The sequence below is a fragment of the Passer domesticus genome, chromosome W, assembly GCF_036417665.1.
Source record: "Passer domesticus isolate bPasDom1 chromosome W, bPasDom1.hap1, whole genome shotgun sequence".
NCBI lineage: Eukaryota > Metazoa > Chordata > Aves > Passeriformes > Passeridae > Passer > Passer domesticus.
In genome coordinates this window covers 21,193,390-21,219,908 of record NC_087511.1, presented here as the reverse complement: position 1 = coordinate 21,219,908, position 26,519 = coordinate 21,193,390, and positions in this window count along the sequence as shown.

The following is a 26,519-nucleotide window of genomic DNA, read 5'->3' as shown; positions in this document are numbered from 1 at the left end:
GATGCAGACGGCAAGAAATGAAGAATACGGAGATACGGAGCTGTCTGAAGTTAAGTGCCGCTGCCAGGTGTCTTTCGGCAGAAAGAGAGCTCCGGAGCGCACAGTGACCGGCACAGTGCTCTCTGCGCGAATAGCCGCTTGATCGCATCCGAGAGACGGAGAGCGCGGTACCTTCTAGGATGCGAAGAGTGAAGCCGCACAACACCCGGAGTGGGTGCGCAGCTTTCTAACTGCTAGAAGTTCATGGCTTACCACTCGCCTGCCTCTTCAATTGGCATTAGCATTCGAATGCAAGGTATTCTAGGACAACTTTGCTGTGCTTGCTGCTAGTTCTGCCCCAGCCCACCATCGATAACCTTTCTCTTCCCGTTACTTTCTGAGATGCCGAGAAGTCGGGAATTTAGAACACAAGTTCGGGGACGTATACTGTGCTGGCACAGTTTCTCCTAGCTAGACAGAGTGGAAAAGCATTTTGCTGAGATGCAGAAGGCAAGAAATGAAGAATACGGAGATACGGAGCTGTCTGAAGTTAAGTGCCGCTGCCAGGTGTCTTTCGGCAGAAAGAGAGCTCCGGAGCGCACAGTGACCGGCACAGTGCTCTCTGCGCGAATAGCCGCTTGATCGCATCCGAGAGACGGAGAGCGCGGTACCTTCTAGGATGCGAAGAGTGAAGCCGCACAACACCCGGGCTGTGTCCGCAGCTTTCTAACTGCTAGAAGTTCGTGGCTTACCACTCGCCTGCCTCTTCAATTGGCATTAGCATTCGAATGCAAGGTATTCTTGGACAACTTTGCTGTGCTTGCTGCTAGTTCTGCCCCAGCCCACCATAGATAACCTTTCTCTTCCCGTTAGTTTCTGAGATGCCGAGAAGTCGGGAATTTAGAACACAAGTCCGGGGACACATACTGCGCTAGCACAGTTTCTCCTTGCTATACAGCGTGGAAAAGCATTTTGCTGAGATGCAGAAGACAAGAAATGCAGAATACGGAGATACGGAGCTGTTCGAAATTAAGTGCCGCTGCCAGGCGTCTTTCGGCAGAAAGAGAGCTCCAGAGCGCACAGTGACCGGCACAGTGCTCTCTGCGCGAATAGCCGCTTTTTCGCATCCGAGATTTGGAGAGCGCGGTATCTTCTAGGATGCGAAGAGTGCAGCCGCACAACACCCAGACTGTGTCCGCAGCTTTCTAACTGCTAGAAGTTCGTGGCTTACCACTCGCCTGCCTCTTCAATTGGCATTAGCATTCGAATGCAAGGTATTCTTGGACAACTTTGCTGTGCTTGCTGCTAGTTCTGCCCCAGCCCACCATCGATAACCTTTCTCTTCCCGTTACTTTCTTAGATGCCGAGAAGTCGGGAATTTAGAACACAAGTTCGGGGATGTATACTGTGCTGGCACAGTTTCTCCTAGCTAGACATAGTGCTAAAGCATTTTGCTGAGATGCAGAAGGCAAGAAATGAAGAATACGGAGATACGGAGCTGTCTGAAGTTAAGTGCCGCTGCCAGGTGTCTTTCGGCAGAAAGAGAGCTCCGGAGTGCACAGTGACCGGCACAGTGCTCTCTGCGCGAATAGCTGCTTGATCGCATCCGAGAGACGGAGAGCGCGGTACCTTCTAGGATGCGAAGAGTGAAGCCGCACAACACCCGGGCTGTGTCCGCAGCTTTCTAACTGCTAGATGTTCGTGGCTTACCACTCGCCTGCCTCTTCAATTGGCATTAGCATTCGAATGCAAGGTATTCTTGGACAACTTTGCTGTGCTTGCTGCTAGTTCTGCCCCAGCCCACCATCGATAACCTTTCTCTTCCCGTTAGTTTCTGAGATGCCGAGAAGTCGGGAATTTAGAACACAAGTCCGGGGACGCATACTGCGCTAGCACAGTTTCTCCTTGCTATACAGCGTGGAAAAGCATTTTGCTGAGATGCAGAAGACAAGAAATGCAGAATACGGAGATACGGAGCTGTTCGAAATTAAGTGCCGCTGCCAGGCGTCTTTCGGCAGAAAGAGAGCTCCGGAGCGCACAGTGACCGGCACAGTGCTCTCTGCGCGAATAGCCGCTTGATCGCATCCGAGAGACGGAGAGCGCGGTACCTTCTAGGATGCGAAGAGTGAAGCCGCACAACACCCAGACTGTGACCGCAGCTTTCTAACTGCTAGAAGTTCGTGGCTTACCACTCGCCTGCCTCTTCAATTGGCATTAGCATTCGAATGCAAGGTATTCTTGGACAACTTTGCTGTGCTTGCTGCTAGTTCTGCCCCAGCCCACCATAGATAACCTTTCTCTTCCCGTTCGTTTCTGAGATGCCGAGAAGTCGGGAATTTAGAACACAAGTCCGGGGACGTATACTGCGCTGGCACAGTTTCTCCTTGCTAGACAGAGTGGAAAAGCATTTTGCTGAGATGCAGAAGGCAAGAAATGAAGAATACGGAGATACGGAGCTGTCTGAAGTTAAGTGCCGCTGCCAGGTGTCTTTCGGCAGAAAGAGAGCTCCGGAGCGCACAGTGACCGGCACAGTGCTCTCTGTGCGAATAGCCGCTTGATCGCATCCGAGAGACGGAGAGCGCGGTACCTTCTAGGATGCGAAGAGTGAAGCCGCACAACACCCGGAGTGGGTGCGCAGCTTTCTAACTGGTAGAAGTTCATGGCTTACCACTCGCCTGCCTCTTCAATTGGCATTAGCATTCGAATGCAAGGTATTCTTGGACAACTTTGCTGTGCTTGCTGCTAGTTCTGCCCCAGCCCACCATAGATAACCTTTCTCTTCCCGTTAGTTTCTGAGATGCCGAGAAGTCGGGAATTTAGAACACAAGTCCGGGGACACATACTGCGCTAGCACAGTTTCTCCTTGCTATACAGCGTGGAAAAGCATTTTGCTGAGATGCAGAAGACAAGAAATGCAGAATACGGAGATACGGAGCTGTTCGAAATTAAGTGCCGCTGCCAGGCGTCTTTCGGCAGAAAGAGAGCTCCAGAGCGCACAGTGACCGGCACAGTGCTCTCTGCGCGAATAGCCGCTTTTTCGCATCCGAGATTTGGAGAGCGCGGTATCTTCTAGGATGCGAAGAGTGAAGCCGCCCAACACCCAGACTGTGTCCGCAGCTTTCTAACTGCTAGAAGTTCATGGCTTACCACTCGCCTGCCTCTTCAATTGGCATTAGCATTCGAATGCAAGGTATTCTTGGACAACTTTGCTGTGCTTGCTGCTAGTTCTGCCCCAGCCCACCATCGATAACCTTTCTCTTCCCATTAGTTTCTGAGATGCCGAGAAGTCGGGAATTTAGAACACAAGTCCAGGGACGAATACTGTGCTGGCACAGTTTCTCCTTGCTAAACAGAGTGGAAAAGCATTTTGCTGAGTTGCAGAAGACAAGAAATGAAGAATACGGAGATACGGTGCTGTCCGAAATTAAGTGCCGCTTCCAGGTGTCTTTCGGCAGAAAGAGAGCTCCGGAGCGCACAGAGACCGGCACAGTGCTCTCTGCGCGAATAGCCGCTTGATCGCATCCGAGAGACGGAGAGCGCGGTACCTTCTAGGATGCGAAGAGTGAAGCCGCACAACACCCAGACTGTGTCCGCAGCTTTCTAACTGCTAGAAGTTCGTGGCTTACCACTCGCCTGCCTCTTCAATTGGCATTAGCATTCGAATGCAAGGTATTCTTGGACAACTTTGCTGTGCTTGCTGCTAGTTCTGCCCCAGCCCACCATAGATAACCTTTCTCTTCCCGTTAGTTTCTGAGATGCCGAGAAGTCGGGAATTTAGAACACAAGTCCGGGGACGTATACTGCGCTGGCACAGTTTCTCCTTGCTAGACAGAGTGGAAAAGCATTTTGCTGAGATGCAGAAGGCAAGAAATGAAGAATACGGAGATACGGAGCTGTCCGAAGTTAAGTGCCGCTGCCAGGTGTCTTTCGGCAGAAAGAGAGCTCCGGAGCGCACAGTGACCGGCACAGTGCTCTCTGCGCGAATAGCCGCTTGATCGCATCCGAGAGACGGAGAGCGCGGTACCTTCTAGGATGCGAAGAGTGAAGCCGCACAACACCCGGAGTGGGTGCACAGCTTTCTAACTGGTAGAAGTTCATGGCTTACCACTCGCCTGCCTCTTCAATTGGCATTAGCATTCGAATGCAAGGTATTCTTGGACAACTTTGCTGTGCTTGCTGCTAGTTCTGCCCCAGCCCACCATAGATAACCTTTCTCTTCCCGTTAGTTTCTGAGATGCCGAGAAGTCGGGAATTTAGAACACAAGTCCGGGGACGCATACTGCGCTAGCACAGTTTCTCCTTGCTATACAGCGTGGAAAAGCATTTTGCTGAGATGCAGAAGACAAGAAATGCAGAATACGGAGATATGGAGCTGTTCGAAATTAAGTGCCGCTGCCAGGCGTCTTTCGGCAGAAAGAGAGCTCCAGAGCGCACAGTGACCGGCACAGTGCTCTCTGCGCGAATAGCCGCTTTTTCGCATCCGAGATTTGGAGAGCGCGGTATCTTCTAGGATGCGAAGAGTGAAGCCGCACAACACCCAGACTGTGTCCGCAGCTTTCTAACTGCTAGAAGTTCATGGCTTACCCCTCGCCTGCCTCTTCAATTGGCATTAGCATTCGAATGCAAGGTATTCTTGGACAACTTTGCTGTGCTTGCTGCTAGTTCTGCCCCAGCCCACCATCGATAACCTTTCTCTTCCCGTTAGTTTCTGAGATGCCGAGAAGTCGGGAATTTAGAACACAAGTCCGGGGACGCATACTGCGCTAGCACAGTTTCTCCTTGCTATACAGCGTGGAAAAGCATTTTGCTGAGATGCAGACGGCAAGAAATGAAGAATACGGAGATACGGAGCTGTCTGAAGTTAAGTGCCGCTGCCAGGTGTCTTTCGGCAGAAAGAGAGCTCCGGAGCGCACAGTGACCGGCACAGTGCTCTCTGCGCGAATAGCCGCTTGATCGCATCCGAGAGACGGAGAGCGCGGTACCTTCTAGGATGCGAAGAGTGAAGCCGCACAACACCCGGAGTGGGTGCGCAGCTTTCTAACTGCTAGAAGTTCATGGCTTACCACTCGCCTGCCTCTTCAATTGGCATTAGCATTCGAATGCAAGGTATTCTTGGACAACTTTGCTGTGCTTGCTGCTAGTTCTGCCCCAGCCCACCATCGATAACCTTTCTCTTCCCGTTACTTTCTGAGATGCCGAGAAGTCGGGAATTTAGAACACAAGTTCGGGGACGTATACTGTGCTGGCACAGTTTCTCCTAGCTAGACAGAGTGGAAAAGCATTTTGCTGAGATGCAGAAGGCAAGAAATGAAGAATACGGAGATACGGAGCTGTCTGAAGTTAAGTGCCGCTGCCAGGTGTCTTTCGGCAGAAAGAGAGCTCCGGAGCGCACAGTGACCGGCACAGTGCTCTCTGCGCGAATAGCCGCTTGATCGCATCCGAGAGACGGAGAGCGCGGTACCTTCTAGGATGCGAAGAGTGAAGCCGCACAACACCCGGGCTGTGTCCGCAGCTTTCTAACTGCTAGAAGTTCGTGGCTTACCACTCGCCTGCCTCTTCAATTGGCATTAGCATTCGAATGCAAGGTATTCTTGGACAACTTTGCTGTGCTTGCTGCTAGTTCTGCCCCAGCCCACTATCGATAACCTTTCTCTTCCCGTTAGTTTCTGAGATGCCGAGAAGTCGGGAATTTAGAACACAAGTCCGGGGATGTATACTGTGCTGGCACAGTTTCTCCTAGCTAGACAGAGTGGAAAAGCATTTTGCTGAGATGCAGAAGGCAAGAAATGAAGAATACGGAGATACGGAGCTGTCTGAAGTTAAGTGCCGCTGCCAGGTGTCTTTCGGCAGAAAGAGAGCCCCGGAGCACACAGTGACCGGCACAGTGCTCTCTGCGCGAATAGCCGCTTGATCGCATCCGAGAGTTGGAGAGCGCGGTACCTTCTAGGATGCGAAGAGTGAAGCCGCACAACACCCGGGCTGTGTCCGCAGCTTTCTAACTGCTAGAAGTTCATGGCTTACCTCTCGCCTGCCTCTTCAATTGGCATTAGCATTCGAATGCAAGGTATTCTTGGACAACTTTGCTGTGCTTGCTGCTAGTTCTGCCCCAGCCCACCATAGATAACCTTTCTCTTCCCTTTAGTTTCTGAGATGCCGAGATGTTGGGAATTTAGAACACAAGTCCGGGGACGAATACTGTGCTGGCACAGTTTCTCCTAGCTAGACAGAGTGGAAAAGCATTTTGCTGAGATGCAGAAGGCAAGAAATTAAGAATACGGAGATACGGAGCTGTCCGATGTTAAGTGCCGCTGCCAGGTGTCTTTCGGCAGAAAGAGAGCTCCGGAGCGCACAGTGACCGGCACAGTGCTCTCTGCGCGAATAGCCGCTTGATCGCATCCGAGATTTGGAGAGCGCGGTATCTTCTAGGATGCGAAGAGTGAAGCCGCACAACACCTGGACTGTGTCCGCAGCTTTCTAACTGCTAGAAGTTCATGGCTTACCACTCGCCTGCCTCTTCAAGTGGAATTAGCATTCGAATGCAAGGTATTCTTGGACAACTTTGCTGTGCTTGCTGCTAGTTCTGCCCCAGCCCACCATAGATAACCTTTCTCTTCCCGTTAGTTTCTGAGATGCCGAGAAGTCGGGAATTTAGAACACAAGTCCGGGGACGTATACTGCGCTGGCACAGTTTCTCCTTGCTATACAGCGTGGAAAAGCATTTTGCTGAGATGCAGAAGGCAAGAAATGCAGAGTACGGAGATACGGAGCTGTCCGAAGTTAAGTGCCGCTGCCAGGTGTCTTTCGGCAGAAAGAGAGCTCCGGAGCGCACAGTGACCGGCACAGTGCTCTCTGCGCGAATAGCCGCTTGATCGCATCCGAGAGACGGAGAGCGCGGTACCTTCTAGGATGCGAAGAGTGAAGCCGCACAACACCCGGGCTGTGTCCGCAGCTTTCTAACTGCTAGAAGTTCATGGCTTACCACTCGCCTGCCTCTTCAATTGGCATTAGCATTCGAATGCAAGGTATTCTTGGACAACTTTGCTGTGCTTGCTGCTAGTTCTGCCCCAGCCCACCATAGATAACCTTTCTCTTCCCGTTACTTTCTGAGATGCCGAGAAGTCGGGAATTTAGAACACAAGTCCGGGGACGAATACTGTGCTGGCACAGTTTCTCCTAGCTAGACAGAGTGGAAAAGCATTTTGCTGAGATGCAGAAGGCAAGAAATGAAGAATACGGAGATACGGAGCTGTCCGAAGTTAAGTGCCGCTGCCAGGTGTCTTTCGGCAGAAAGAGAGCTCCGGAGCGCACAGTAACCGGCACAGTGCGCTCTGCGCGAATAGCCGCTTGATCGCATCCGAGAGACGGAGAGCGCGGTACCTTCTAGGATGCGAAGAGTGAAGCCGCACAACACCCGGGCTGTGTCCGCAGCTTTCTAACTGCTAGAAGTTCGTGGCTTACCACTCGCCTGCCTCTTCAATTGGCATTAGCATTCGAATGCAAGGTATTCTTGGACAACTTTGCTGTGCTTGCTGCTAGTTCTGCCCCAGCCCACCATAGATAACCTTTCTCTTCCCGTTAGTTTCTGAGATGCCGAGAAGTCGGGAATTTAGAACACAAGTCCCGGGACGTATACTGCGCTGGCACAGTTTCTCCTTGCTATACAGCGTGGAAAAGCATTTTGCTGAGATGCAGAAGACAAGAAATGCAGAATACGGAGATACGGAGCTGTTCGAAATTAAGTGCCGCTGCCAGGCGTCTTTCGGCAGAAAGAGAGCTCCAGAGCGCACAGTGACCGGCACAGTGCTCTCTGCGCGAATAGCCGCTTTTTCGCATCCGAGATTTGGAGATCGCGGTATCTTCTAGGATGCGAAGAGTGAAGCCGCACAACACCCCGGCTGTGTCCGCAGCTTTCTAACTGCTAGAAGTTCATGGCTTACCACTCGCCTGCCTCTTCAATTGGCATTAGCATTCGAATGCAAGGTATTCTTGGACAACTTTGCTGTGCTTGCTGCTAGTTCTGCCCCAGCCCACCATAGATAACCTTTCTCTTCCCGTTACTTTTTGAGATGCCGAGAAGTCGGGAATTTAGAACACAAGTCCGGGGATGTATACTGCGCTGGCACAGTTTCTCCTTGCTAGACAGAGTGGAAAAGCATTTTGCTGAGATGCAGAAGACAAGAAATGAAGGATACGGAGATACGGAGCTGTCTGAAGTTAAGTGCCGCTGCCAGGTGTCTTTCGGCAGAAAGAGAGCTCCGGAGGGCACAGTGACCGGCACAGGGCTCTCTGCGCGAATAGGCGCTTGATCGCATCCGAGAGACGGAGAGCGCGGTACCTTCTAGGATGCGAAGAGTGAAGCCGCACAACACCCGGACTGTGTGCTCAGCTTTCTAACTGCTAGAAGTTCATGGCTTACCACTCGCCTGCCTCTTCAATTGGCATTAGCATTCGAATGCAAGGTATTCTTGGACAACTTTGCTGTGCTTGCTGCTAGTTCTGCCCCAGCCCACCATAGATAACCTTTCTCTTCCCGTTACTTTCTGAGATGCCGAGAAGTCGGGAATTTAGAACACAAGTCCGGGGACGAATACTGTGCTGGCACATTTTCTCCTAGCTAGACAGAGTGGAAAAGCATTTTGCTGAGATGCAGAAGGCAAGAAATGAAGAATACGGAGATACGGAGCTGTCCGAAGTCAAGTGCCGCTGCCAGGTGTCTTTCGGCAGAAAGAGAGCTCCGGAGCGCACAGTAACCGGCACAGTGCGCTCTGCGCGAATAGCCGCTTGATCGCATCCGAGAGACGGAGAGCGCGGTACCTTCTAGGATGCGAAGAGTGAAGCCGCACAACACCCGGGCTGTGTCCGCAGCTTTCTAACTGCTAGAAGTTCGTGGCTTACCACTCGCCTGCCTCTTCAATTGGCATTAGCATTCGAATGCAAGGTATTCTTGGACAACTTTGCTGTGCTTGCTGCTAGTTCTGTCCCAGCCCACCATAGATAACCTTTCTCTTCCCGTTAGTTTCTGAGATGCCGAGAAGTCGGGAATTTAGAACACAAGTCCGGGGACGAATACTGTGCTGGCACATTTTCTCCAAGCTAGACAGAGTGGAAAAGCATTTTGCTGAGATGCAGAAGGCAAGAAATGAAGAATACGGAGATACGGAGCTGTCTGAAGTTAAGTGCCGCTGCCAGGTGTCTTTCGGCAGAAAGAGAGCTCCGGAGCGCACAGTGACCGGCACAGGGCTCTCTGCGCGAATAGCCGCTTGATCGCATCCGAGAGACGGAGAGCGCGGTACCTTCTAGGATGCGAAGAGTGAAGCCGCACAACACCCGGGCTGTGTCCGCAGCTTTCTAACTGCTAGAAGTTCGTGGCTTACCACTTGCCTGCCTCTTCAATTGGCATTAGCATTCGAATGCAAGGTATTCTTGGACAACTTTGCTGTGCTTGCTGCTAGTTCTGCCCCAGCCCACCATAGATAACCTTTCTCTTCCCGTTAGTTTCTGAGATGCCGAGAAGTCGGGAATTTAGAACACAAGTCCGGGGACGAATACTGTGCTGGCACAGTTTCTCCTAGCTATACAGCGTGGAAAAGCATTTTGCTGAGATGCAGAAGACAAGAAATGCAGAATACGGAGATACGGAGCTGTTCGAAATTAAGTGCCGCTGCCAGGCGTCTTTCGGCAGAAAGAGAGCTCCAGAGCGCACAGTGACCGGCACAGTGCTCTCTGCGCGAATAGCCGCTTTTTCGCATCCGAGATTTGGAGAGCGCGGTATCTTCTAGGATGCGAAGAGTGAAGCCGCACAACACCCCGGCTGTGTCCGCAGCTTTCTAACTGCTAGAAGTTCATGGCTTACCACTCGCCTGCCTCTTCAATTGGCATTAGCATTCGAATGCAAGGTATTCTTGGACAACTTTGCTGTGCTTGCTGCTAGTTCTGCCCCAGCCCACCATAGATAAGCTTTCTCTTCCCGTTACTTTTTGAGATGCCGAGAAGTCGGGAATTTAGAACACAAGTCCGGGGATGTATACTGCGCTGGCACAGTTTCTCCTTGCTAGACAGAGTGGAAAAGCATTTTGCTGAGATGCAGAAGACAAGAAATGAAGGATACGGAGATACGGAGCTGTCTGAAATTAACTGCCGCTGCCAGGTGTCTTTCGGCAGAAAGAGAGCTCCGGAGCGCACAGTGACCGGCACAGGGCTCTCTGCGCGAATAGCCGCTTGATCGCATCCGAGAGACGGAGAGCGCGGTACCTTCTAGGATGCGAAGAGTGAAGCCGCACAACACCCGGACTGTGTGCTCAGCTTTCTAACTGCTAGAAGTTCATGGCTTACCACTCGCCTGCCTCTTCAATTGGCATTAGCATTCGAATGCAAGGTATTCTTGGACAACTTTGCTGTGCTTGCTGCTAGTTCTGCCCCAGCCCACCATCGATAACCTTTCTCTTCCCGTTAGTTTCTGAGATGCCGAGAACTCGGGAATTTAGAACACAAGTCCGGGGACGTATACTGTGCTGGCACAGTTTCTCCTTGCTAAACAGAGTGGAAAAGCATTTTGCTGAGATGCAGAAGACAATAAATGAAGAATACGGGGATACGGAGCTGTCTGAAGTTAAGTGCCGCTGCCAGGTGTCTTTCGGCAGAAAGAGAGCTCCGGAGCGCACAGTGACCGGCACAGTGCTCTCTGCGCGAATAGCCGCTTGATCGCATCCGAGAGACGGAGAGCGCGGTACCTTCTAGGATGCGAAGAGTGAAGCCGCACAACACCCGGACTGTGTGCGCAGCTTTTTAACTGCTAGAAGTTCATGGCTTACCACTCGCCTGCCTCTTCAATTGGCATTAGCATTCGAATGCAAGGTATTCTTGGACAACTTTGCTGTGCTTGCTGCTAGTTCTGCCCCAGCCCACCATCGATAACCTTTCTCTTCCCGTTAGTTTCCGAGATGCCGAGAAGTCGGGAATTTAGAACACAAGTCCGGGGACGTATACTGTGCTGGCACAGTTTCTCCTTGCTAGACAGAGTGGAAAAGCATTTTGCTGAGATGCAGAAGACCAGAAATGAAGAATACGGAGATACGGAGCTGTCTGAAGTTAAGTGCCGCTGCCAGGTGTCTTTCGGCAGAAAGAGAGCTCCGGAGAGCACAGTGACCGGCACAGTGCTCTCTGCGCGAATAGGCGCTTGATCGCATCCGAGAGACGGAGAGCGCGGTACCTTCTAGGATGCGAAGAGTGAAGCCGCACAACACCCGGACTGTGTGCGCAGCTTTTTAACTGCTAGAAGTTCATGGCTTACCACTCGCCTGCCTCTTCAATTGGCATTAGCATTCGAATGCAAGGTATTCTTGGACAACTTTGCTGTGCTTGCTGCTAGTTCTGCCCCAGCCCACCATCGATAACCTTTCTCTTCCCGTTACTTTCTGAGATGCCGAGAAGTCGGGAATTTAGAACACAAGTCCGGGGACGTATACTGTGCTGGCACAGTTTCTCCTTGCTAATCAGAGTGGAAAAGCATTTTGCTGAGATGCAGAAGACAAGAAATGAAGAATACGGAGATACGGAGCTGTCTGAAGTTAAGTGCCGCTGCCAGGTGTCTTTCGGCAGAAAGAGAGCTCCGGAGCGCACAGTGACCGGCACAGTGCTCTCTGCGCGAATAGGCGCTTGATCGCATCCGAGAGACGGAGAGCGCGGTACCTTCTAGGATGCGAAGAGTGAAGCCGCACAACACCCGGGCTGTGTCCGCAGCTTTCTAACTGCTAGACGTTCGTGGCTTACCACTCGCCTGCCTCTTCAATTGGCATTAGCATTCGAATGCAAGGTATTCTTGGACAACTTTGCTGTGCTTGCTGCTAGTTCTGCCCCAGCCCACCATCGATAACCTTTCTCTTCCCGTTAGTTACTGAGATGCTGAGAACTCGGGAATTTAGAACACAATTCCGGGGACGTATACTGTGCTGGCACAGTTTCTCCTTGCTAAACAGAGTGGAAAAGCATTTTGCTGAGTTGCAGAAGACAAGAAATGAAGAATACGGAGATCCGGAGCTGTCCGAAATTGAGTGCCGCTGCCAGGTGTCTTTCGGCAGAAAGAGAGCTCTGGAGCGCACAGTGACCGGCACAGTGCTCTCTGCGCGAATAGCCGCTTGATCGCATCCGAGAGACGGAGAGCGCGGTACCTTCTAGGATGCGAAGAGTGAAGCCGCACAACACCCGGAGTGGGTGCGCAGCTTTCTAACTGCTAGAAGTTCATGGCTTACCACTCGCCTGCCTCTTCAATTGGCATTAGCATTCGAATGCAAGGTATTCTTGGACAACTTTGCTGTGCTTGCTGCTAGTTCTGCCCCAGCCTACCATAGATAACCTTTGTCTTCCCTTTAGTTTCTGAGATGCCGGGAAGTCGGGAATTTAGAACACAAGTCCGGGGACGTATACTGTGCTGGCACAGTTTCTCCTTGCCAGACAGAGTGGAAAAGCATTTTGCTGAGTTGCAGAAGACAAGAAATGAAGAATACGGAGATACGGAGCTGTCCGAAATTAAGTGCCGCTGCCAGGTGTCTTTCGGCAGAAAGAGAGCTCCGGAGCGCACAGTGACCAGCACAGTGCTCTCTGCGCGAATAGCCGCTTGATCGCATCCGAGAGACGGAGAGTGCGGTACCTTCTAGGATGTGAAGAGTGAAGCCGCACAACACCCGGACTGTGTCCGCAGCTTTCTAACTGCTAGAAGTTCATGGCTTACCACTCGCCTGCCTCTTCAATTGGCATTAGCATTCGAATGCAAGGTATTCTTGGACAACTTTGCTGTGCTTGCTGCTAGTTCTGCCCCAGCCCACCATAGATAACCTTTCTCTTCCCTTTAGTTTCTGAGATGCCGAGAAGTCGGGAATTTAGAACACAAGTCCGGGGACGTATACTGCGCTGGCACAGTTTCTCCTAGCTAGACAGAGTGGAAAAGCATTTTGCTGAGATGCAGAAGACAAGAAATGAAGAATACGGAGATACGGAGCTGTCTGAAGTTAAGTGCCACTGCCAGGTGTCTTTCTGCAGAAAGAGAGCTCCGGAGCGCACAGTGACCGGCACAGTGCTCTCTGCGCGAATAGCCGCTTGATCGCATCTGACAGACGGAGGGCGCGGTATCTTCTAGGATGCGAAGAGTGAAGCCGCACAACACCCAGACTGTGTCCGCAGCTTTCTAACTGCTAGAAGTTCATGGCTTACCACTCGCCTGCCTCTTCAATTGGCATTAGCATTCGAATGCAAGGTATTCTTGGACAACTTTGCTGTGCTTGCTGCTAGTTCTGCCCCAGCCCACCATCGATAACCTTTCTCTTCCCATTAGTTTCTGAGATGCCGAGAAGTCGGGAATTTAGAACACAAGTCCGGGGACGAATACTGTGCTGGCACAGTTTCTCCTAGCTAGACAGAGTGGAAAAGCATTTTGCTTAGATGCAGAAGGCAAGAAATGAAGAATACGGAGATACGGAGCTGTCCGAAGTTAAGTGCCGCTGCCAGGTGTCTTTCGGCAGAAAGAGAGCTCCGGAGCGCACAGTGACCGGCACAGTGCTCTCTGCGCGAATAGCCGCTTGATCGCATCCGAGAGACGGAGAGCGCGGTACCTTCTAGGATGCGAAGAGTGAAGCCGCACAACACCCGGGCTGTGTCCGCAGCTTTCTAACTGCTAGAAGTTCATGGCTTACCACTCGCCTGCCTCTTCAATTGGCATTAGCATTCGAATGCAAGGTATTCTTGGACAACTTTGCTGTGCTTGCTGCTAGTTCTGCCCCAGCCCACCATAGATAACCTTTCTCTTCCCGTTACTTTCTGAGATGCCGAGAAGTCGGGAATTTAGAACACAAGTCCGGGGACGAATACTGTGCTGGCACAGTTTCTCCTAGCTAGACAGAGTGGAAAAGCATTTTGCTGAGATGCAGAAGGCAAGAAATGAAGAATACGGAGATACGGAGCCGTCCGAAGTTAAGTGCCGCTGCCAGGTGTCTTTCGGCAGAAAGAGAGCTCCGGAGCGCACAGTGACCGGCACAGTGCTCTCTGCGCAAATAGCCGCTTGATCGCATCCGAGAGACGGAGAGCGCGGTACCTTCTAGGATGCGAAGAGTGAAGCCGCACAACACCCGGAGTGGGTGCGCAGCTTTCTAACTGCTAGAAGTTCATGGCTTACCTCTCGCCTGCCTCTTCAATTGGCATTAGCATTCGAATGCAAGGTATTCTTGGACAACTTTGCTGTGCTTGCTGCTAGTTCTGCCCCAGCCCACCATAGATAACCTTTCTCTTCCCTTTAGTTTCTGAGATGCCGAGATGTTGGGAATTTAGAACACAAGTCCGGGGACGAATACTGTGCTGGCACAGTTTCTCCTTGCTAGAGAGAGGGAAAAGCATTTTGCGGAGATGCAGAAGACAAGAAATGCAGAATAGGGAGATACGGAGCTGTCTGAAGTTAAGTGCCGCTGCCAGGTGTCTTTCGGCAGAAAGAGAGCTCCGGAGCGCACAGTGACCGGCACAGTGCTCTCTGCGCGAATAGCCGCTTGATCGCATCCGAGAGACGGAGAGCGCGGTACCTTCTAGGATGCGAAGAGTGAAGCCGCACAACACCCGGGCTGTGTCCGCAGCTTTCTAACTGCTAGAAGTTCATGGCTTACCACTCGCCTGCCTCTTCAATTGGCATTAGCATTCGAATGCAAGGTATTCTTGGACAACTTTGCTGTGCTTGCTGCTAGTTCTGCCCCAGCCCACCATAGATAACCTTTCTCTTCCCGTTACTTTCTGAGATGCCGAGAAGTCGGGAATTTAGAACACAAGTCCGGGGACGAATACTGTGCTGGCACAGTTTCTCCTAGCTAGACAGAGTGGAAAAGCATTTTGCTGAGATGCAGAAGGCAAGAAATGAAGAATACGGAGATACGGAGCTGTCCGAAGTTAAGTGCCGCTGCCAGGTGTCTTTCGGCAGAAAGAGAGCTCCGGAGCGCACAGTAACCGGCACAGTGCGCTCTGCGCGAATAGCCGCTTGATCGCATCCGAGAGACGGAGAGCGCGGTACCTTCTAGGATGCGAAGAGTGAAGCCGCACAACACCCGGGCTGTGTCCGCAGCTTTCTAACTGCTAGAAGTTCATGGCTTACCACTCGCCTGCCTCTTCAATTGGCATTAGCATTCGAATGCAAGGTATTCTTGGACAACTTTGCTGTGCTTGCTGCTAGTTCTGCCCCAGCCCACCATCGATAACCTTTCTCTTCCCGTTAGTTTCTGAGATGCTGAGAACTCGGGAATTTAGAACACAATTCCGGGGACGTATACTGTGCTGGCACAGTTTCTCCTTGCTAAACAGAGTGGAAAAGCATTTTGCTGAGTTGCAGAAGACAAGAAATGAAGAATACGGAGATACGGAGCTGTCCGAAATTAAGTGCCGCTGCCAGGTGTCTTTCGGCAGAAAGAGAGCTCCGGAGCGCACAGTGACCAGCACAGTGCTCTCTGCGCGAATAGCCGCTTGATCGCATCCGAGAGACGGAGAGTGCGGTACCTTCTAGGATGTGAAGAGTGAAGCCGCACAACACCCGGACTGTGTCCGCAGCTTTCTAACTGCTAGAAGTTCATGGCTTACCACTCGCCTGCCTCTACAATTGGCATTAGCATTCGAATGCAAGGTATTCTTGGACAACTTTGCTGTGCTTGCTGCTAGTTCTGCCCCAGCCCACCATAGATAACCTTTCTCTTCCCTTTAGTTTCTGCGATGCCGAGAAGTCGGGAATTTAGAACACAAGTCCGGGGACGTATACTGCGCTGGCACCGTTTCTCCTAGCTAGACAGAGTGGAAAAGCATTTTGCTGAGATGCAGAAGACAAGAAATGAAGAATACGGAGATACGGAGCTGTCTGAAGTTAAGTGCCACTGCCAGGTGTCTTTCTGCAGAAAGAGAGCTCCGGAGCGCACAGTGACCGGCACAGTGCTCTCTGCGCGAATAGCCGCTTGATCGCATCCGAGAGACGGAGAGCGCGGTACCTTCTAGGATGCGAAGAGTGAAGCCGCACAACACCCGGGCTGTGTCCGCAGCTTTCTAACTGCTAGAAGTTCATGGCTTACCTCTCGCCTGCCTCTTCAATTGGCATTAGCATTCGAATGCAAGGTATTCTTGGACAACTTTGCTGTGCTTGCTGCTAGTTCTGCCCCAGCCCACCATAGATAACCTTTCTCTTCCCTTTAGTTTCTGAGATGCCGAGAAGTCGGGAATTTAGAACACAAGTCCGGGGACGTATACTGCGCTGGCACAGTTTCTCCTAGCTAGACAGAGTGGAAAAGCATTTTGCTGAGATGCAGAAGACAAGAAATGAAGAATACGGAGATACGGAGCTGTCTGAAGTTAAGTGCCGCTGCCAGGTGTCTTTCGGCAGAAAGAGAGCTCCGGAGCGCACAGTGACCGGCACAGTGCTCTCTGCGCAAATAGCCGCTTGATCGCATCCGAGATTTGGAGAGCGCGGTACCTTCTAGGATGCGAAGAGTGAAGCCGCACAACACCCGGAGTGGGTGCGCAGCTTTTTAACTGCTAGAAGTTCATGGCTTACCACTCGCCTGCCTCTTCAATTGGCATTAGCATTCGAATGCAAGGTATTCTTGGACAACTTTGCTGTGCTTGCTGCTAGTTCTGCCCCAGCCCACCATCGATAACCTTTCTCTTCCCGTTAGTTTCCGAGATGCCGAGAAGTCGGGAATTTAGAACACAAGTCCGGGGACGTATACTGTGCTGGCACAGTTTCTCCTTGCTAGACAGAGTGGAAAAGCATTTTGCTGAGATGCAGAAGACCAGAAATGAAGAATACGGAGATATGGAGCTGTCTGAAGTTAAGTGCCGCTGCCAGGTGTCTTTCGGCAGAAAGAGAGCTCCGGAGAGCACAGTGACCGGCACAGTGCTCTCTGCGCGAATAGGCGCTTGATCGCATCCGAGAGACGGAGAGCGCGGTACCTTCTAGGATGCGAAGAGTGAAGCCGCACAACACCCGGACTGTGTGCGCAGCTTTTTAACTGCTAGAAGTTCATGGCTTACCACTCGCCTGCCTCTTCAATTGGCATTAGCATTCGAATGCAAGGTATTCTTGGACAACTTTGCTGTGCTTGCTGCTAGTTCTGCCCCAGCCCACCATCGATAACCTTTCTCTTCCCGTTACTTTCTGAGATGCCGAGAAGTCGGGAATTTAGAACACAAGTCCGGGGACGTATACTGTGCTGGCACAGTTTCTCCTTGCTAATCAGAGTGGAAAAGCATTTTGCTGAGATGCAGAAGACAAGAAATGAAGAATACGGAGATACGGAGCTGTCTGAAGTTAAGTGCCGCTGCCAGGTGTCTTTCGGCAGAAAGAGAGCTCCGGAGAGCACAGTGACCGGCACAGTGCTCTCTGCGCGAATAGCCGCTTGATCGCATCCGAGAGACGGAGAGCGCGGTACCTTCTAGGATGCGAAGAGTGAAGCCGCACAACACCCGGACTGTGTCCGCAGCTTTCTAACTGCTAGAAGTTCATGGCTTACCACTCGCCTGCCTCTTCAATTGGCATTAGCATTCGAATGCAATGTATTCTTGGACAACTTTGCTGTGCTTGCTGCTAGTTCTGCCCCAGCCCACCATCGATAACCTTTCTCTTCCCGTTAGTTTCTGAGATGCTGAGAACTCGGGAATTTAGAACACAATTCCGGGGACGTATACTGTGCTGGCACAGTTTCTCCTTGCTAAACAGAGTGGAAAAGCATTTTGCTGAGTTGCAGAAGACAAGAAATGAAGAATACGGAGATCCGGAGCTGTCCGAAATTGAGTGCCGCTGCCAGGTGTCTTTCGGCAGAAAGAGAGCTCCGGAGCGCACAGTGACCGGCACAGTGCTCTCTGCGCGAATAGCCGCTTGATCGCATCCGAGAGACGGAGAGCGCGGTACCTTCTAGGATGCGAAGAGTGAAGCCGCACAACACCCGGAGTGGGTGCGCAGCTTTCTAACTGCTAGAAGTTCATGGCTTACCACTCGCCTGCCTCTACAATTGGCATTAGCATTCGAATGCAAGGTATTCTTGGACAACTTTGCTGTGCTTGCTGCTAGTTCTGCCCCAGCCCACCATAGATAACCTTTCTCTTCCCTTTAGTTTCTGAGATGCCGAGAAGTCGGGAATTTAGAACACAAGTCCGGGGACGTATACTGCGCTGGCACAGTTTCTCCTAGCTAGACAGAGTGGAAAAGCATTTTGCTGAGATGCAGAAGACAAGAAATGAAGAATACGGAGATACGGAGCTGTCTGAAGTTAAGTGCCACTGCCAGGTGTCTTTCTGCAGAAAGTGAGCTCCGGAGCGCACAGTGACCGGCACAGTGCTCTCTGCGCGAATAGGCGCTTGATCGCATCCGAGAGACGGAGAGTGCGGTACCTTCTGGGATGTGTAGAGTGAAGCCGCACAACACCCGGACTGTGTGCGCAGCTTTCTAACTGCTAGAAGTTCATGGCTTACCACTCGCCTGCCTCTTCAATTGGCATTAGCATTCGAATGCAAGGTATTCTTGGACAACTTTGCTGTGCTTGCTGCTAGTTCTGCCCCAGCCCACCATCGATAACCTTTCTCTTCCCGTTAGTTTCTGAGATGCTGAGAACTCGGGAATTTAGAACACAATTCCGGGGACGTATACTGTGCTGGCACAGTTTCTCCTTGCTAAACAGAGTGGAAAAGCATTTTGCTGAGTTGCAGAAGACAAGAAATGAAGAATACGGAGATACGGAGCTGTCCGAAATTAAGTGCCGCTGCCAGGTGTCTTTCGGCAGAAAGAGAGCTCCGGAGCGCACAGTGACCGGCACAGTGCTCTCTGCGCGAATAGCCGCTTGATCGCATCCGAGAGACGGAGAGCGCGGTACCTTCTAGGATGCGAAGAGTGAAGCCGCACAACACCCGGAGTGGGTGCGCAGCTTTCTAACTGCTAGAAGTTCATGGCTTACCACTCGCCTGCCTCTTCAATTGGCATTAGCATTCGAATGCAAGGTATTCTTGGACAACTTTGCTGTGCTTGCTGCTAGTTCTGCCCCAGCCCACCATAGATAACCTTTCTGTTCTCTTTAGTTTCTGAGATGCCGAGAAGTCGGGAATTTAGAACACAAGTCCGGGGGCGTATACTGTGCTGGCACAGTTTCTCCTTGCCAGACAGAGTGGAAAAGCATTTTGCTGAGATGCAGAAGACAAGAAATGAAGAATACGGAGATACGGAGCTGTCCGAAATTAAGTGCCGCTGCCAGGTGTCTTTCGGCAGAAAGAGAGCTCCGGAGTGCACAGTGACCGGCACAGGGCTCTCTGCGCGAATAGGCGCTTGATCGCATCCGAGAGACGGAGAGCGCGGTACCTTCTAGGATGCGAAGAGTGAAGCCGCACAACACCCCGACTGTGTGCTCAGCTTTCTAACTGCTAGAAGTTCATGGCTTACCACTCGCCTGCCTCTTCAATTGGCATTAGCATTCGAATGCAAGGTATTCTTGGACAACTTTGCTGTGCTTGCTGCTAGTTCTGCCCCAGCCCACCATCGATAACCTTTCTCTTCCCGTTAGTTTCTGAGATGCTGAGAACTCGGGAATTTAGAACACAATTCCGGGGACGTATACTGTGCTGGCACAGTTTCTCCTAGCTAGACAGAGTGGAAAAGCATTTTGCTGAGATGCAGAAGGCAAGAAATGAAGAATACGGAGATACTGAGCTGTCCGAAGTTAAGTGCCGCTGCCAGGCGTCTTTCGGCAGAAAGAGAGCTCCGGAGCGCACAGTGACCGGCACAGTGCACTCTGCGCGAATAGCCGCTTGATCGCATCTGACAGACGGAGGGCGCGGTATCTTCTAGGATGCGAAGAGTGAAGCCGCACAACACCCAGACTGTGTCCGCAGCTTTCTAACTGCTAGAAGTTCATGGCTTACCACTCGCCTGCCTCTTCAATTGGCATTAGCATTCGAATGCAAGGTATTCTTGGACAACTTTGCTGTGCTTGCTGCTAGTTCTGCCCCAGCCCACCATAGATAACCTTTCTCTTCCCGTTAGTTTCTGAGATGCCGTGAACTCTGGAATTTAGAACACAAGTCCGGGGACGTATACTGTGCTGGCACAGTTTCTCCTTGCTAGACAGAGTGGAGAAGCATTTTGCTGAGATGCAGAAGACAAGAAATGAAGAATACGGAGATACGGAGCTGTCCGAAGTTAAGTGCCGCTGCCAGGTGTCTTTCGGCAGAAAGAGAGCTCCGGAGCGCACAGTGACCGGCACAGTGCTCTCTGCGCGAATAGCCGCTTGATCGCATCCGAGAGACGGAGAGTGCGGTACCTTCTAGGATGCGAAGAGTGAAGCCGCACAACACCCGGACTGTGTGCGCAGCTTTCTAACTGCTAGAAGTTCATGGCTTACCACTCGCCTGCCTCTTCAATTGGCATTAGCATTCGAATGCAAGGTATTCTTGGACAACTTTGCTGTGCTTGCTGCTAGTTCTGCCCCAGCCCACCATAGATAACCTTTCTCTTCCCTTTAGTTTCTGAGATGCCGAGAAGTCGGGAATTTAGAACACAAGTCCGGGGACGTATACTGCGCTGGCACAGTTTCTCCTAGCTAGACAGAGTGGAAAAGCATTTTGCTGAGATGCAGAAGACAAGAAATGAAGAATACGGAGATACGGAGCTGTCTGAAGTTAAGTGCCACTGCCAGGTGTCTTTCTGCAGAAAGTGAGCTCCGGAGCGCACAGTGACCGGCACAGTGCTCTCTGCGCGAATAGCCGCTTGATCGCATCCGCGAGACGGAGAGCGCGGTACCTTCTAGGATGCGAAGAGTGAAGCCGCACAACACCCGGACTGTGTGCGCAGCTTTCTAACTGCTAGAAGTTCATGGCTTACCACTCGCCTGCCTCTTCAATTGGCATTAGCATTCGAATGCAAGGTATTCTTGGACAACTTTGCTGTGCTTGCTGCTAGTTCTGCCCCAGCCCACCATCGATAACCTTTCTCTTCCCGTTAGTTTCTGAGATGCTGAGAACTCGGGAATTTAGAACACAATTCCGGGGACGTATACTGTGCTGGCACAGTTTCTCCTTGCTAAACAGAGTGGAAAAGCATTTTGCTGAGTTGCAGAAGACAAGAAATGAAGAATACGGAGATACGGAGCTGTCCGAAATTAAGTGCCGCTGCCAGGTGTCTTTCGGCAGAAAGAGAGCTCCGGAGCGCACAGTGACCGGCACAGTGCTCTCTGCGCGAATAGCCGCTTGATCGCATCCGAGAGACGGAGAGCGCGGTACCTTCTAGGATGCGAAGAGTGAAGCCGCACAACACTCGGAGTGGGTGCGCAGCTTTCTAACTGCTAGAAGTTCATGGCTTACCACTCGCCTGCCTCTTCAATTGGCATTAGCATTCGAATGCAAGGTATTCTTGGACAACTTTGCTGTGCTTGCTGCTAGTTCTGCCCCAGCCCACCATAGATAACCTTTCTCTTCCCTTTAGTTTCTGAGATGCCGAGAAGTCGGGAATTTAGAACACAAGTCCGGGGACGTATACTGTGCTGGCACAGTTTCTCCTTGCCAGACAGAGTGGAAAAGCATTTTGCTGAGATGCAGAAGACAAGAAATGAAGAATACGGAGATACGGAGCTGTCCGAAATTAAGTGCCGCTGCCAGGTGTCTTTCGGCAGAAAGAGAGCTCCGGAGTGCACAGTGACCGGCACAGGGCTCTCTGCGCGAATAGGCGCTTGATCGCATCCGAGAGACGGAGAGCGCGGTACCTTCTAGGATGCGAAGAGTGAAGCCGCACAACACCCGGACTGTGTGCTCAGCTTTCTAACTGCTAGAAGTTCATGGCTTACCACTCGCCTGCCTCTTCAATTGGCATTAGCATTCGAATGCAAGGTATTCTTGGACAACTTTGCTGTGCTTGCTGCTAGTTCTGCCCCAGCCCACCATCGATAACCTTTCTCTTCCCGTTAGTTTCTGAGATGCTGAGAACTCGGGAATTTAGAACACAATTCCGGGGACGTATACTGTGCTGGCACAGTTTCTCCTTGCTAGACAGAGTGGAGAAGCATTTTGCTGAGATGCAGAAGACAAGAAATGAAGAATACGGAGATACGGAGCTGTCCGAAGTTAAGTGCCGCTGCCAGGTGTCTTTCGGCAGAAAGAGAGCTCCGGAGCGCACAGTGACCGGCACAGTGCTCTCTGCGCGAATAGGCGCTTGATCGCATCCGAGAGACGGAGAGTGCGGTACCTTCTAGGATGCGAAGAGTGAAGCCGCACAACACCCGGACTGTGTGCGCAGCTTTCTAACTGCTAGAAGTTCATGGCTTACCACTCGCCTGCCTCTTCAATTGGCATTAGCATTCGAATGCAAGGTATTCTTGGACAACTTTGCTGTGCTTGCTGCTAGTTCTGCCCCAGCCCACCATAGATAACCTTTCTCTTCCCTTTAGTTTCTGAGATGCCGAGAAGTCGGGAATTTAGAACACAAGTCCGGGGACGTATACTGCGCTGGCACAGTTTCTCCTAGCTAGACAGAGTGGAAAAGCATTTTGCTGAGATGCAGAAGACAAGAAATGAAGAATACGGAGATACGGAGCTGTCTGAAGTTAAGTGCCACTGCCAGGTGTCTTTCTGCAGAAAGTGAGCTCCGGAGCGCACAGTGACCGGCACAGTGCTCTCTGCGCGAATAGCCGCTTGATCGCATCCGAGAGACGGAGAGTGCGGTACCTTCTAGGATGCGAAGAGTGAAGCCGCACAACACCCGGAGTGGGTGCGCAGCTTTCTAACTGCTAGAAGTTCATGGCTTACCACTCGCCTGCCTCTTCAATTGGCATTAGCATTCGAATGCAAGGTATTCTTGGACAACTTTGCTGTGCTTGCTGCTAGTTCTGCCCCAGCCCACCATAGATAACCTTTCTCTTCCCTTTAGTTTCTGAGATGCCGAGAAGTCGGGAATTTAGAACACAAGTCCGGGGACGTATACTGTGCTGGCACAGTTTCTCCTTGCCAGACAGAGTGGAAAGGCATTTTGCTGAGATGCAGAAGACAAGAAATGAAGAATACGGAGATACGGAGCTGTCCGAAATTAAGTGCCGCTGCCAGGTGTCTTTCGGCAGAAAGAGAGCTCCGGAGTGCACAGTGACCGGCACAGGGCTCTCTGCGCGAATAGGCGCTTGATCGCATCCGAGAGACGGAGAGCGCGGTACCTTCTAGGATGCGAAGAGTGAAGCCGCACAACACCCGGACTGTGTGCTCAGCTTTCTAACTGCTAGAAGTTCATGGCTTACCACTCGCCTGCCTCTTCAATTGGCATTAGCATTCGAATGCAAGGTATTCTTGGACAACTTTGCTGTGCTTGCTGCTAGTTCTGCCCCAGCCCACCATCGATAACCTTTCTCTTCCCGTTAGTTTCTGAGATGCCGAGAACTCGGGAATTTAGAACACAATTCCGGGGACGTATACTGTGCTGGCACAGTTTCTCCTAGCTAGACAGAGAGGAAAAGCATTTTGCTGAGATGCAGAAGGCAAGAAATGAAGAATACGGAGATACGGAGCTGTCCGAAGTTAAGTGCCGCTGCCAGGCGTCTTTCGGCAGAAAGAGAGCTCCGGAGCGCACAGTGACCGGCACAGTGCACTCTGCGCGAATAGCCGCTTGATCGCATCTGACAGACGGAGAGCGCGGTACCTTCCAGGATGCGAAGAGTGAAGCCGCACAACACCCAGACTGTGTCCGCAGCTTTCTAACTGCTAGAAGTTCATGGCTTACCACTCGCCTGCCTCTTCAATTGGCATTAGCATTCGAATGCAAGGTATTCTTGGACAACTTTGCTGTGCTTGCTGCTAGTTCTGCCCCAGCCCACCATCGATAACCTTTCTCTTCCCGTTAGTTTCTGAGATGCCGAGAAGTCGGGAATTTAGAACACAAGTCCGGGGACGCATACTGCGCTGGCACAGTTTCTCCTAGCGAGACATAGTGGTAAAGCATTTTGCTGAGATGCAGAAGACAAGAAATGCAGAATACGGAGATACGGAGCTGATCGAAATTAAGTGCCGCTGCCAGGCGTCTTTCGGCAGAAAGAGAGCTCCGGAGCGCACAGTGACCGGCACAGTGCTCTCTGCGCGAATAGCTGCTTGATCGCATCCGAGAGACGGAGAGCGCGGTACCTTCTAGGATGCGAAGAGTGAAGCCGCACCACACCCGGGCTGTGTCCGCAGCTTTCTAACTGCTAGAAGTTCATGGCTTACCACTCGCCTGCCTCTTCAATTGGCATTAGCATTCGAATGCAAGGTATTCTTGGACAACTTTGCTGTGCTTGCTGCTAGTTCTGCCCCAGCCCACCATAGATAACCTTTCTCTTCCCGTTACTTTCTGAGATGCCGAGAAGTCGGTAATTTAGAACACAAGTCCGGGGACGAATACTGTGCTGGCACAGTTTCTCCTAGCTAGACAGAGTGGAAAAGCATTTTGCTGAGATGCAGAAGGCAAGAAATGAAGAATACGGAGATACGGAGCCGTCCGAAGTTAAGTGCCGCTGCCAGGTGTCTTTCGGCAGAAAGAGAGCTCCGGAGCGCACAGTGACCGGCACAGTGCTCTCTGCGCAAATAGCCGCTTGATCGCATCCGAGAGACGGAGAGCGCGGTACCTTCTAGGATGCGAAGAGTGAAGCCGCACAACACCCGGGCTGTGTCCGCAGCTTTCTAACTGCTAGAAGTTCATGGCTTACCTCTCGCCTGCCTCTTCAATTGGCATTAGCATTCGAATGCAAGGTATTCTTGGACAACTTTGCTGTGCTTGCTGCTAGTTCTGCCCCAGCCCACCATAGATAACCTTTCTCTTCCCTTTAGTTTCTGAGATGCCGAGATGTTGGGAATTTAGAACACAAGTCCGGGGATGTATACTGCGCTGGCACAGTTTCTCCTTGCTAGACAGAGTGGAAAAGCATTTTGCTGAGATGCAGAAGCCAAGAAATGAAGGATACGGAGATACGGCGCTGTCCGAAATTAAGTGCCGCTGCCAGGTGTCTTTCGGCAGAAAGAGAGCTCCGGAGCGCACAGTGACCGGCACAGTGCTCTCTGCGCGAATAGGCGCTTGATCGCATCCGAGAGACGGAGAGCGCGGTACCTTCTAGGATGCGAAGAGTGAAGCCGCACAACACCCGGACTGTGTGCGCAGCTTTCTAACTGCTAGAAGTTCATGGCTTACCACTCGCCTGCCTCTTCAATTGGCATTAGCATTCGAATGCAAGGTATTCTTGGACAACTTTGCTGTGCTTGCTGCTAGTTCTGCCCCAGCCCACCATCGATAACCTTTCTCTTCCCGTTACTTTCTGAGATGCCGAGAAGTCGGGAATTTAGAACACAAGTCCGGGGACGTATACTGTGCTGGCACAGTTTCTCCTTGCTAAACAGAGTGGAAAAGCATTTTGCTGAGATGCAGAACACAAGAAACGAAGAATACGGAGATACGGAGCTGTCTGAAGTTAAGTGCCGCTGCCAGGTGTCTTTCGGCAGAAAGAGAGCTCCGGAGCGCACAGTGACCGGCACAGTGCTCTCTGCGCGAATAGCCGCTTAATCGCATCCGAGAGACGGAGAGCGCGGTACCTTCTAGGATGCGAAGAGTGAAGCCGCACAACACCCGGGCTGTGTCCGCAGCTTTCTAACTGCTAGAAGTTCATGGCTTACCACTCGCCTGCCTCTTCAATTGGCATTAGCATTCGAATGCAAGGTATTCTTGGACAACTTTGCTGTGCTTGCTGCTAGTTCTGCCCCAGCCCACCATAGATAACCTTTCTCTTCCCGTTACTTTCTGAGATGCCGAGAAGTCGGGAATTTAGAACACAAGTCAGGGGACGAATACTGTGCTGGCACAGTTTCTCCTAGCTAGACAGAGTGGAAAAGCATTTTGCTGAGATGCAGAAGGCAAGAAATGAAGAATACGGAGATACGGAGCTGTCCGAAGTTAAGTGCCGCTGCCAGGTGTCTTTCGGCAGAAAGAGAGCTCCGGAGCGCACAGTAACCGGCACAGTGCGCTCTGCGCGAATAGCCGCTTGATCGCATCCGAGAGACGGAGAGCGCGGTACCTTCTAGGATGCGAAGAGTGAAGCCGCACAACACCCGGGCTGTGTCCGCAGCTTTCTAACTGCTAGAAGTTCATGGCTTACCACTCGCCTGCCTCTTCAATTGGCATTAGCATTCGAATGCAAGGTATTCTTGGACAACTTTGCTGTGCTTGCTGCTAGTTCTGCCCCAGCCCACCATAGATAACCTTTCTCTTCCCGTTAGTTTCTGAGATGCCGAGAAGTCGGGAATTTAGAACACAAGTCCCGGGACGTATACTGCGCTGGCACAGTTTCTCCTTGCTATACAGCGTGGAAAAGCATTTTGCTGAGATGCAGAAGACAAGAAATGCAGAATACGGAGATACGGAGCTGTTCGAAATTAAGTGCCGCTGCCAGGCGTCTTTCGGCAGAAAGAGAGCTCCAGAGCGCACAGTGACCGGCACAGTGCTCTCTGCGCGAATAGCCGCTTTTTCGCATCCGAGATTTGGAGAGCGCGGTACCTTC